The following is a 13,125-nucleotide window of genomic DNA, read 5'->3' as shown; positions in this document are numbered from 1 at the left end:
CAGCAAACTATATCTTTTTTTTTCCAGCTTATTTTTATTATTTTTTTATTGGAGTTCGATTTGCCAACATATAGCATAACCCCCAGTGCTCATCCTGCCAAGTGCCCCCCTCAGTGCCCATCACCCAGTCACCCCAACCCCCCACCCACCTCCCCTACCACTACCACTTGTTCATTTCCCAGAGTTAGTAAAATTTTTCTGTAAAGAACCAGAGAGCAAATATTTTAGGCTTTGCAGGTCCAGAGGCAAAGTTTAGGACACTTTAGAGGTGCAAGAGAGAAAAAAATCTCCTAAATCTTTATTAATGAAAAAAAAAGTTAATAACAATAATTGGGTCCAAATTTTTGAAATACAGTTCCACTAATAAGAAGATGGAATTCTTTCATGGGAATGATATTTCATTTACTAGGGATTCAAAGTGATTATCATCTATCATCAAAATCAATTGCAAATGTTTAACTCTTAATGCTGATCTGCAAATAGATTTTATGCATTTCGCATTTGACAGTGTCATCCCTGAGATTCTGTGGCAAAGGTACTAAGCACCAGCAACTACTCTGCTCTGCATAGCACAAATGCCACTGCAGAAGGTAGGTAAATGAATGTGTCTTATTCTAATAAAACTTTATTTATAGACACTGAAATTTGACTTTCAATTTTCATGTGTCACAAAATAAACTCCTTTTTTATTTTATAAAGTCAGTTAAGAATGTAAAACCCGTTCTTAACCTGTGGCCATGCGAAAAGAAGTAGTGAGCCAGATTTGGCTCACAGACCATGGTCCAGCATGAAAGATTAAGCTGTTGATAATCAAGATTGTCAAGGGACATCTATGATGTTCTACTGTTAGCCCTAATATCTAACTGGCACGGAAGAAGTACCTGGGTGGAAGGCCTGAGAATTGAGATTACATAGGACCAGACATAAAGGAGTTTTGAGGCTTCCAGAGCCTCGGGAAGACACCAGCCTTAGTTCTGGAATGAAGATTCTCCAGACTGCTCCTGACTTGGTGGGTTTGGCAGGACTTGACCAATGGACTCCTTCAAATCCTGGAAGTCTGATTGTGGATTTAATTTCTCTCTGTATGACCATTCCGGGGACCCAAAGTCTTAAAACAAACACTTGGGGTTACCAAGGGACTCCAAGCTGCCCAAAAAGGACAACTTCCCAGCCTCCTGAGACCAAGGTAGCAGGTGAGCTGAGGCCCAGAGTGTAGCATTTGGTGCTTCAGCTTGAAAACCACCCTTATCTCTAGCTGCTCAGGTGGAGTGTGCCACCTGTTTATGAGTAAACTAATGGCCTAATCTCAGCTGGAGGCAAAGTAATGGGGCAAGGCAGGTTTGGAGAACACCCAGGCCACGCTGCCCAAAGTTTAACCCTTCATAGGCAACAGCAGGTGACTGTATAAGCACCACCCCCAAATGAAGGACCCCTAATCTAACCCTCTATTTTCAACTGGTTCCTACAAGAGAGGGGAGAGCCCCGCTCCGAACCAGAACATTTCAGCCCACCCATGGTCCTGCCAATTCAAAGCTGATTTTGCAGCTTTTAATAACTATAAAACAGCTGAGAAAAGCACTGAGTCATTTACTTATGCAGCAAACAACCATTGAGGACCTACTATATGCTGGGCACTACCAGGGATGTAGCATGAACAAGACAGGCAACATATAGCTATGTTCAAACTGAAGGATTCTCAAATGATTCCTAGGCCCTGCCTCCATGTCAAGGCAGAGAGTATATTATTGGCCCCCTTTTCACAAAAAAAGAAAAGAAAAAAAAATAGCTGCCATGCACAGGGTCACACAGGAAGTAAGGCTAAAAAGTGAATAAGAACTTAGGTCTCAGGATCCCTGGGTGGCGCAGCGGTTTAGTGCCTGCCTTTGGCCTGGGGTGCGATCCTGGAGACCCGGGATCAAATCCCACGTCAGGCTCCCGGTGCATGGAGCCTGCTTCTGCCTGTGTCTCTGCCTCTCTCTCTCTCTCCGTCTGTCTCTGTGTGACTATCATTAAAAAAAAAAAAAAGAACTTAGGTCTCCTTCATCTGAGCATAAAGTCTCCACTTTGTTAAGACAGTTTTTATTCACTCATTTTGCTCTCTTTAGTGATTGTGACCCTGTGCCAGACTCAGTTTGGGGTGCTTGGGATGTGAAGACAAAGGAGCTCACCCCCCTTTCCCAAGCAGTCTGTGTCTAAGGCGGATGACTGGGGTCCTGGGCTCTACTATACACCAATCCAGTGAAGAAGCACTCAGAGGATAGTCCCCAGTGAGGAGGCTGAACCATAGAATGGCGAGGAGACAGACTTTCCACTTACTGGATCACCTTGGACAACCTGCTTGCCTTTCAAAGCCTCAGTTTCCTCATCTGTTAAATGGGCAGAGCAGCAGCACCTACATCATTGGGGGGTCATGATGGCTGAATTAAGGGACATTTGAAGAATATGACACAATGCCTGGTACACAGCACTCAATAAATGATGATTACTAAAGGTTTAGGGAGAAAAAAAAAACAACACATAGGGACAGGCAAGAGGGTTCAGAACTCAGTAAAAGAGTCTAGAATTCTATAGGGCAACAAATTTTGTGTGTATGTGTCCATGCTTTATCTTTAGATTAAACATTTTTGCACAGAGATTAAGTGTACATACTGGGCACATGTATCTGTGATCTAGTTGAATCCTCAAAGCAACATCTTGAAGTAGGTGTCATTACTTTCTTTCTATTTTGCAGATAAAGAAACTGAGGACCAATGACTCCAAGACCTCACAGCAAGGAAGAATAAAAGCCAGGGCTTGATACCATGTCTGACAATGCTTGAACCCACACTGGGCTGCCCTCTTGTTACATGGAGATGCGAGTTTGGCTGTTATTTTGCTGTGGATAGGACAGAAAACCAAGGTATATATATATTTTAAGATTTTATTTATTTATTCATGAGAGACACACAGAGAGGCATAGACATATTCAGAGGGAGAAGCAGGCTCCCTGTGGGGAGCCTGATGAGGGCCTTGATCCCAGGACCTGAGCCCAAGGCAGGTTCTCAACCACTGAGCCACCCAGGCGTCCTGAAAAACCAAATCAAAGTTGGCCAATTGTTCCCGCTGAGCTCTGAGAAGGCTACCGTATCAGTTTCCTAGCACTGTTTTAGCAAATCACCCTAAACCACATGGCTTAAAAGGGCAGAAATTTACTCTCTCATAGTTCCAGAGTTCGGAAGTCCAAAACCAAGGTGTGAACAGGGCCACATTCCCTCCAAAGGCTTCAGGGGAGAATCATTCCTTGCCCCTTCCAGTTTCTTGCATACGGAGGCATTCCTTGCTTATGGCTGCTTCCCTGCAATCTCTGCCCCTGTGTTCGTATGACCTCCTCTTCTCAGAGTGTGTCTTCTCCTCTGCTTCCCATAAGGATGCTTGTCCATGATCTTAGGACCCACCCCAGTAATCCAGGATATGCTTATCTCAACAGGTTTAACTTCATTACCTCTGAAAATTTAATTTTCCAAGTTTTCCAACATTTATTTTCCAGTAAGATCCCACTCACGGGCTCCACAGGTGAGGATGTGGGCCCAGGATTTTGGGGGCTATCACTTAGCCCAATACATCCACAGAGTATTCCTCAGTGTAGCCTTCAAATTAATTGACCCATTCAAGGAGGGCACACAATGAGATGAGGGCACACCATACTACATGTGGGCAAATTGAATTTAAATAAAATTCTTAAGAATTTTAGAAACGTTTAAGAAAAAAAAGAAAAAGGAGATGCTGGCCCATGAAATGAAATCCTTTTATAATCTCTGGCCTAAATCAAATCTAGTGATTTGCTATAATGACAAACATCTGTGGAGCACCAGCTGTGTAAGAGCCTCGAGGTCCTCAACTGTGCAGAGGGGTCATGGTGAAAAGTACCAGAGAAAGCCCATCCGAGAGGGGCTGAAACAGCAGCTGGCACACGGTGGTCATTTCGTAAATGTTCATTGGCCCTTCCAGGCCCTCTGCTGGGTCCACCAAGACACAACCCCTGCCCTATAGGAGAAACTAGCAAGACCACTGATAAGCCCTAAAGCTCAGAAGACCCTAAAGGCAAATGGCCCCTCCTGGTTTGCTTTGCAGAGGGAACATTCCTCCCACTTGTAATCACGTGTTTAATATCTGTCTTCCCAGTCCTTTCATTTATTCAACAAATATGTTTCAGTTGCTAATCTGGGGCGGTTCTGCACTGGGCTTGGGGATAAAATGGCTGATGAGTCCTCCTTTAACTGGAACGTGATTGTCTAACTCCATTTTACAGATGGGAACAGCAAGGGAAAACACCTAAGGCTGCATTTGATGCGGGTGGATTCTGTGGATTTGGTGGCCTGGCATCCACAGCCAGCCAGCTTCCAGAGGTTGTCCCGCTGTCCTTCCTGGCTCCCTTAGCCATCCCCCAGTCCCTTGCCCGTTGGTTCAGCCTCCCCAAAGGAGATATGTGCCAAACCAGGGGGAGGGGAAGAAAGGAGGAGGGGACAGAGGCCTCATTGCAGCCTGGCACAAGGTGAATTCTTTATGGCAAGAACCAGCTGAGCAGATAGCCTGGATGCTGAAAAGCCTGAGGAAGAAAAAGAACGTACTTCCCAGCAGGAGTGCCAAGGAATTGCTCTATTGGGAAATCTCTCCCTTGCAGCACACTGGGCTCCATGACTGCCTTGGCCAGACTGTTTTCTTGGGTTGCTTTCTCTCTGCCAGACCTCACTCTGCTCTCCACCGTGAGACTCTTACATATTAGTCAGGCTTAACTTAGCTCTCCCCTCTAGCAAAAGCCAAATACCTTCCTCCCAAATGGCTTAGGTGTCCCTCCCCATTTTCCCTTAATATTCTGTGCTAACATCTCCTATCACTGTCCTCAAGATGCATTGTGCTATTATTAGTGTGTGTGTGTGTGTGTGTGTGTGTGTGTGTCAGTAAAGGTCACCCTTGCCCAGATGGTGACCTTGCTAAAATCAAGGATCATTGCTAGTCTCTGTTGTGTGAATCCAGCACCTGAATCTGGCTTACCCACGTATCCAATGAAAGTTTGATGAATAGGCATGCAAAGAAAAAAAAGAATGAATAAAAGAATCAATTGATCAATTCATCAAATCTTATTTATATGCAGGCTGCATATAAATGTCAAAACCCCAATTCCCCCCAGGCCTGCTTCATAACATACCCCAAAGCCTGTAAGTACCTCTATCCTGCAAGTGGGCTCTGGAGTGTCCAGTAGGTCCAAAGGAGGAGGAGGATGGGAAATGGTGAGAAATATACACGTAAGGCATGGGTTCTGGATAGAAATTCATTAATTCTTTCAAATTTATTTAGCACTTCCTGTGTACCAGGCATTGTGTTAATGCAGTGTACTCCAGTACAAGGCACAGCCTCTGCCTTCAAGGAGTCTACAACTCAGACTGAACAGATACATTAACGGGGTTCTGTCGGGGTGGGGGGCAGTGCAGGGCAAGTTCTGATGCAGGAGGAGAAGACAAGCCCAGACCAGAGTCAGCTTTGGGCAGAAACCATCCCACAGCTCAGGGGTCTGGCCTACCCTAGATTCCCCAGTGGTCTCTGGGTGTACATCATAGTATATTGGTGATGTCTCCTGCTCCAAGATCACAGCATCAACTCCTGCCCCCACTTCCAGCCTGCTGGCCTGTCATACAGGATTCATGGAGGCCAGCCTCCATGGTCATGTGAGCCAAGTCCTTGAAAGAAATCTTTCTTTCCCTCTCTCTTTATATACATATAAATCTTAAGTATATACATCTATGCTACATATATACATGTATCACTAATTGATTCTATTTCTGTGAAGAACACCAAGTGATACAGATTTTGGTATCTACCTCCACACTGCATCAGAGATCTTTCTAGAACACTTAGTTGAATCAAGTCCCACTCATCCCTCCTTCTTAAAATCCACCTTTAATTCCCCATATTCCTAAGATAAAACCTAAATCCTCCAAGGTGACTCCTAAGAGTGGGACCTTGGTTGATTCTCAGCCTCAGTTTCCCCAGTTCCCTGCGACTTCCTTTCCTCTCCTCATCCTGGCCCCTATTCTTCCAGGCTGAGCAGTGTAGAGATACTGTGAGGATAAGAGCCCAAAGACTCTTAGAAGCTGATATTTCTCTATAGCCCTACAGTTCCTCTATCTACCACCTTGCATTTCTTCTAGAACATTCTAGGATGCAGCTGCAAGGAGGGTCTGGTCCTGTATTTAGTCTTAGGTTCCTGGGCCCTAGTGTCTGGAGTTCAGGAGAAGGCAGAAGGAAGCCTGTTTTCAGCAATTCTTCCTTGTTGGAGCCAAGTTTGGCAGAGCTCTTGGCTTGGCTTCCCTGGCTGCTGTAGGTAGAAGGCCCTGAGCAATTGTAGTTCTTTCTGGGTATGTCAGCCAACCCGGAACCTGAGCTCCAGCCCCAGCACCGGATGGTATTACTGGTGGCGATTGTGAAAAAGCTAAACACTGTGACGTCACCCAGAGCCCAGGCTGGGACCTGTGAGAGCCTTGCAGTGCAGCGCTATGATGCTGGGGAGTGTGGAGGCTGGTGACCACTGGAAGGAAATCCCAATCCCACTGAAGCCCAGCTTCCCACCACAGCCTTGGGATTGCAGAGCTTCCTGGAGGATGCAGGTGGGACCACCAAGTTCACTCCTAGGCCACTGTTTGGGTAGCATCTTGCTGGCGTACACAAGGTTGGCTATGAGTCCCTGGCAGCATGAGACACACTTGCCAAGAAAAGCCTTTCCCATTGCAATCTCCTGCCTGTAAGGGTGCTTGCCTATGGGCATGCATAGAAGAGTGCAGTGCAGTGTAGTGGTTAGGGCCCAGGCCCAGGGAAGAAGACTGACTTCAAATTCTAGCACTTTCTTTTACTTAACTAGGTGACCTTGCATACGCCTTTCCACCTGCATGAGCCTGGGTGTGTACTGATCTGTAAAATAGGGATAATGACAATATCTATAGGTGACCCCCTGTGAGCTTCCTCTCTGCTCCCCCTTTCAAACTAGGTGTTGCCATTAAGGTAACATGACATTAAATCAGTCCAGAGTGTGCTTGAATACAGCCTGAGTTGGGATTTGAAAGGACAGTCCCTCTGTTTCTTACTGAAGATATTCAAAGGTGAGAATCATGGGTCACAAGAACATTAATATATCTTGAAAGATATTGAACTCTCACATAGTCCAGGCAATGTGCTTGGTGCTTTAAAATCTCAGTTAATTCTCCTAATGACCCTAGGAATGCTAGTATTAACCCATTTTATGAATGAGAAAATGGGTATTAGAGACAGGAAGTATTTTTCCCAGTGGTGGCAAAGGCTGCCATTTGTCCCTCCATACATGATATTCCTTAGGTCCTTAGGTCTGTACTCTCTGGTTCTTATCTGAAAACATAGACAACCAGAATAATAATGTTTCCCAGACTCCCTTATGTATCAATGTGGCCATGTGACTAAGGCTGGCCAATGGGATTTAAGTTGAGGTGCGTAGGATGCCAGGAAGTGTCCTTAAAAGGAGGATGGGATGGTGATGGGGTGCATCCCTGTCTCCTTCCTTGCTTCTTTCTGTCAACTAGAATGTGGGCATGATGACAGGAGCCTAAGTAGCTGTCTTGGCCTAGGAGGTGGCCTTGGGAGGATTCATGCACAGCAGATCCTAGGTCCTCAGCACTGAGGACTACCATATGGACCATATCCGTGGACTGTTGATATTTGGATCTTTACTTTTATCTTATTTAGCTGCAATTATTTATTACTAATTTTCCCATGAACTTAATCCCAATCAGTATTATAAAGTCAGGTGATAAGTAAGGAGCAAGATTGGGATTTGAATCTAGCCTCTTCCATTACAAGTGGGATCCTTAAGCATCTCCTTAAGTAACCTCCATAAGTATTTGACTTGACGGTGCATCCAGCAGCTTGAGAGTTTTAGCACCATTCATTATTTGATGTTTACTACATGTCTGGAATGCAGAAGTCCATGGGGAAATCTACCTTCTCCTCCCACTGCTAGATCCCCAAAGGCAGATGCTCAGCCCTGGGCCCACCTGCTGGCCCAAGGACGACCCCGGTGTTAGTCCAGACATCTGACTCACTCCCCTCAAGCCAGTGATCATTGGGAGTCCTTGGCTGGGGTTGGGAGAGTAGATAGGGAGAGATGACCAGCCCTCATCCCTAGTTGAAGTTAAGACTTCAACTGTTAGAAGTCTTAACAGTTTTCTAAGGAATGTTGTTCAGAGAGCTTCTTTCAAAATTAGAAGCATTTGATTAGATCCTGGCTTCTGGAGTTATCTAGATCTCCCCATCCATGTCATATCATGTTGTATTTTAAAATGAAACATCTCACTCCAGTGAGTGAGTAGCCTTGTCCATGCTGGAGATGCAGTGAATGTTTCTCAAGTCATTGTTGGCATAGGTGGTAGGGAAAGGCACTATAGTTGGGTGCCTCTCTCTCTGAGTCATGAGTCACCATAGTCATTGGAGAGAAGACTTGAGCTTATATCTGAATGATCCCAAGAGTATATACCCTTCTCTTGGATTAGGTTACAGATTAATTGATTAATTAATTAATTAATTAATTAATACTAGCTTCAGAAAAACCCCAGCCTTCAGTACTAGGCACAAGACAGAGATTCTTTTCGGTGGCAAAAGAAGGACCAAGACTAGACAGTGACATCTTCCTTTCCCATGAAGGGCTCATTGCCAACATTAGCTTATTGGATCTTCTGCACAACCCTGGGAACTAGGTAACCATTTGGGGGAAAGGGGTTAGCTATCTTGCCCAAGATCACACAACCAACAGGCAGCCAAGCCAGGATTTGACCCCAAGTCTGCCATAAGTACTTTGTGCTACTAGGGTGAAGGTTGATGGGTGAGCATCTGGAGTACTGAGTGAGTAAAGAGAATGGTTGCTGGGGCAAGGGATGGGTAGGGAACCGGGGAAGGTGGTAAGAAGTACATGTAAGATGGGAATCCATTCATTCAGTCAGCTCTTCTTGAGTACCTACTATATCCAGGCACTATGAACCTCAAATAAAACATAGCACCTTTCCTGAAATAGGACTTCTAAGACAGACATTGGTGCTCCAGGAACTCTATACAGGGCCCTGTGATGCTCACAGGAGACCCACTGCAGTTTTCAGAGAATCTCAATGCCTCTGGGGACTAACCACATGCCACATCTGTGCTGTCTCCAATTCGCCTTATGCAGTGCCCAGAGGGTCTTTCTGAGGCATCGTTTTCTGGATAAAATGCAAACTCTTTTGGTGCCCACTAAGGACTGGCTTCTGAACACCATTTCTGCCTCATTGCCCACACTTCCCACCCTACTCCTCATTTTCTGCCAGGCTTCTGGCAGGCAGTGTTTTACAGAACAGACACTCTTGCTTCACACCATAGAGCCTTTGGACACACAGTATCCTACCTGGAATGCGCTTTCTCTGACTTGCCCACCTGGCAGTCAGAAGTTACTCCCTTAGAAAGCCTTCTCTGACTCTCAACTCTCTGACCTCAATACCCCTGGATGGGATGCATCTGTACCTGGAAGCAATGCCAAACTCACTGCTGTGTTTGGCTGTTTGGTGAGGCCGGGTATGTCTTGGTCAATGCCCTCCTCTCTCTGATCCCCACATCTTACCAGTTATACTGACTTTCTCAAACTCCAGCTCTTTGCCATCTCAGGGATTTCACACTTCTATTCTCTCTGCCTGAAATGGTTTTCCCGGAGACCACAAACTTTACATTTTTAAGCTTCAGCGGCCCATAGGAGAGATTCCCCTCCACCCCCATTCAAAATGGAGACTCTTTCTCTTTCTTCTACATCTTTCATACCACTTGGTTTTCTCATAATATTAGGACAATTGCAATGATTTTGTGGACTTCTTTGTTTACTCAGTTATTGTTTTCCTGTCTGCTGGACTTTGCACTCCATGGAGGAAGGACCTTGTCAATGATGTTCATCACTGTATTCCTGGCCTTCAAAATTCAATATTCGTTGAAGAGATGGTGGTTATGGGGTCTGTATATATGAAGGAGTTCACTTAATATGTGTACATTTTACTATATATAAATTACATTTTAATAAAAAATATATACAAAATGCATTGAATACTCAGAAGAACAAATAAATGTATTTGCTTATACGCCTTATCATCTGTATTTGCCCCATGGGTATTTAACACAGACCCTGGCCCAATATTTTCTCTATCCTAGGATGCTCAAATTCCCATAATGTAAAGTGGAAGAATTCAGGCACATTACACTAATGTGCCCTTCCTTTATTTCCTCTGCAAAAGTCATCATTAAACCAATGGTACATATTAAAATAGATATGTCCCAGAACATTAAATAGAGAAAACAGTTTACAGAAGTCACTCCCTACATGTTGAACTAACCTGACTTCAAATGTGGTGGGATAAACTCTTAAGGAGGTTCATAGATGCTTACCTTTAGAGTAACAGACCTCTGGAAAGGCCACAGAGAGCATACTAGTTATGGCCTTCGGGCTGGATCACCTGTAGCTGAATCCTCGTCCTACCATGTGTAGCTGTGTGACTTTGAGCAAATCACTTAACCTCTCTAAGCTTTAGTTTCCTCATGAAACACAGAACACAATCCTCATGCCACAGAGATCTGGTAATGATGAAATGAGATCTGGTAATGATGAAATGAGACAATGCCTGGGAGACATTTAGCCTGATGCCTAGTATGTAGCAAGCCCTTGATAAATAGTGGCTATTACTGGTAGTACTGTGCTCCAGCCTAGCCCATCCTAGGCCCTTGGTGCCCACAGTCAGCCCACGTGATAGTATGCCTAGAGGAGGGACCAGGGAAGAGGGGAGGAGGAGGAGGAGGTATCTGCCCCTGGGGCCTCACAGCCTCGATTTTTTCCTGGCCTACCTATACTGTTCAACTTCACTCTGCAGACTTTCATTCCTCTGGCAACCCAGCTCCAGGCCCCAGGGGTACTGGGGACAAAGCCTAGAGTCAACAACCATTTCAGTGGTGTCATAGTCTCTTATACCTCCAAGTTCCAGGATTCTAGAAGCCAGGAAAGAATTTCAGCCTCAAAACTGGAGCCAGCTCACCTTGTAGCCTGAGCCCTGGTGAGGTCCGTCCCTGTATCCCTCCCAGGGTGTCCTGAACTACCTGGAATCCTGAACCAGCCAGTGTGATTCCCACCTCTGAACCTCTGCATGTTCATCCCTACCACCTGATGCTCCCAGTCCCCCGAAATGGGACTTTATTATTTCCCAGGTAAGCCAGCTGAGTCCCAGAAAGGTTTGGCCACCAGCCTCAGGGCCCACGGTCCTTAGGTGATGTCCTATCTCTTCCACCAAAATAGTAATTAAACAACTCTGGAGAGCCCCAGTATGCCAGGTGTGCAGAGCTTCACTTTTTCTTTCTCATTAAATGACGCAACTCTTATGAAACTGGTTTTATTTGCTCCAACTTAAGAATGAGAAAGCCTATGTGTTCAGTAACTTACCTGAGAGCACCTAGTATCAGGGAGCAGAAATGGCCTGCAACCCTAGCCCCTCAGGACCTAAGCCTGTGCCCTGCACTGCCTCCCTATTCCTGGAGAAATACCGTTGACTGGCATCATGAATTGAGGGCACGCTCTTTTGGAGTAAAACATTCAAGAATTAGGATCTCAGGAGGAGCCCTAAGGAAGGTGGGCTTCCCTGGCCAGCTCCTCCTCCCCATCAATCCTGTTGTCGTCAGTAGAGGGTAGTAAGATTCTGAAGCCAGAGAGACCTGGAACAACCAGAGTTCTCACAGTCTCCTGTGCTGCTCGTCACCATCCCAGCCACCCAGGGAGGGTACACTCAGAGCCAAGGGCTCCTGTACCCAGGTATCAGCCCTAAGGGCCCCAGACCACCTGATCACCTGGTGAGGAAGCTCCAATCCTAAGATGCACCAGCTTTCTGAGTTCATATCCCAACAACACTACTTGTCAGCTGTGAGCCCTTGGGCAAGTGACTTAAACTCTCTCTGCCTCAACTTCCTCCTCTGTGAAAAAGAAATAATAAGAGTATCATTGTTGTGATAGTATATGAGAAAGTAAGCAATCAAAAACAGCTTTTTTTAAAAAAAATATTTTATTTATTTATGAGAGACACACAGAGAGAGGCAGAGACACAGGCAGAGGGAGAAGCAGGCTCCTCACAGGGAGCCCGATGCGGGACTTGATCCCCCAATTCAGGATCACACCCTGAGCTGAAGGCAGACACTCAACCGCTGAGCCACCCAGGTGTCCTGCATTTTCTTCTTAAGGAAGCAGGAGCTGCAGCCAGGCAGTCAGAAGAAGGGACAGAGAAACAGGCCCAGGGCTGAGAGGGGGCAGCCAGTTTCAGCAAGCATCCCTGCCCAACAAGGGAGGGGCAGCTCCAGACTTGGAGGCCGCCCCTTCAGGCCTCCGAGCCAGTCCAGTGAGTGGGCCCCTCTGGGCCAGGTGCCTATTTTTATTATCAAGGCCACATTCCTGGGATTCCTTGGTGACCAGGCGCTTATTACAGGAGAATCAAAGCACCAAAGGAAAATACTCATTTGAGGCCAAGACCTGGATTTTTCATTTTCATAATTGGGTCTGCTGTTGGGTCTGCTGTCCCGGGGGTGCAGGCGGAAGAGCATTGCAGGACAAGGTCTCTCTATGGGAGCCCAGTCGCGCATGGGGGAGGGCGGGGCCAGTGTCCGCCCAGATCAGCAGGACTGCCCAGAAGGCCCTCCAGAGGTCATGGTGTCCACCCCCTGCCTCCTAGCCTCACTCATCAGCACCTAAGCAAGAGGGTCAGATGTCTGCCGGAGTGAGGAAAATCATTGCAGAAGGGCTAGGAGACTTGCAAAATCTCCTCCAGATCCACACAAGCTAGCCAACTATCTTACCTAATGGTTCTCAGCTAGGGGGTTCTCAGTGTGTGATCCCCCCTCCCCGGGGGACATTTGGAAATATCTGGAGACATTTTTGGTTGCCACAACTTGGGGTGTAGAAGAAGGAATGAATGCTAGTAGCCAAAGATGCTTTTAAACATCCTACAAGGTACAAGATAGGCCCAAACAACAAAGAATGACCGAGCCCCAAATGACAATAGTGTCAAGGTGAGAAACCTAGACAAAATC

At 46.0% G+C, this 13,125-nt stretch overlaps 1 long non-coding RNA gene across 4 annotated transcripts in view; it reads left to right on the top strand.

Moving 5' to 3' along the window:
- The first annotated feature begins 11,069 nt into the window (after positions 1 to 11,069).
- Positions 11,070 to 13,125, top strand: part of LOC111095549 — a 40,541-nt gene continuing 38,485 nt past the window's right edge. For all 4 annotated transcript variants that reach the window (XR_005358210.1, XR_005358211.1, XR_005358212.1 and 1 more), the window contains exon 1: positions 11,070 to 11,262. This is a non-coding gene — a long non-coding RNA (uncharacterized LOC111095549). The remainder of the gene's footprint in view (positions 11,263 to 13,125) is intronic.

The sequence above is a fragment of the Canis lupus genome, chromosome 4 (assembly GCF_011100685.1).
Source record: "Canis lupus familiaris isolate Mischka breed German Shepherd chromosome 4, alternate assembly UU_Cfam_GSD_1.0, whole genome shotgun sequence".
Taxonomy (NCBI): domain Eukaryota; kingdom Metazoa; phylum Chordata; class Mammalia; order Carnivora; family Canidae; genus Canis; species Canis lupus.
This window is presented reverse-complemented; position numbering and strand designations above follow the sequence as displayed.